Raw genomic sequence first — 608 nt, 5'->3', positions numbered from 1 at the left:
CGGCCTCCCCTCCCGGGAGCTCGCCCAGGGAGGGCGGAAGGCACCGCGTTTCTCCGACATCTCGCTCTCGGGACCGCGAAACCGGACCTCTTTTGGGGACCTCACGGGGGGCGGAGCCTCCCTGACCCCAGGTTGAAGGGTGTCGGTGCGCGGGGGGAGGACCCCCGGACAGGGCCCAAGTCTGCGAGGGAGTCGGGCCGCCGCGCTTTCCAGGGTGGGACCTGGGGCCGCTCTTCCAGGGAGAGGAGCTGCCCGAGGAGAGCGGGGTCGGAGCTGATCGTACCCACCTCTCAGGCGGACCAGGGCGCTGCCCCGGAGCAGCATGGATGCCCCCCGAAGGGACATGGAATTGCTCACCCCAGCCCTCGCTGCCCCCGCTGCCGAATGGCAGCTACCTGATGCCCTTCCAATAGGAGGCACTGTCCTCGCCCCCCAAACGGAAAACCTGGAGTCCTTTCGAGAAGGAGTGACTCTCACCCGCCGGGGCCCCTCCATGACTCCCGCCTTCTGACCCCCAGCTAACCCGGAGAGCTTTGGCCTCTACTTCGTGCTGGGCGTCTGCTTCGGGCTGCTGCTCACCCTGTGCCTGCTCGTCATCACCATCTCCT

The sequence above is a fragment of the Myotis brandtii genome, unplaced genomic scaffold, assembly GCF_000412655.1.
Source record: "Myotis brandtii unplaced genomic scaffold, ASM41265v1 scaffold274, whole genome shotgun sequence".
Lineage (NCBI taxonomy): Eukaryota > Metazoa > Chordata > Mammalia > Chiroptera > Vespertilionidae > Myotis > Myotis brandtii.
This window is presented reverse-complemented; position numbering follows the sequence as displayed.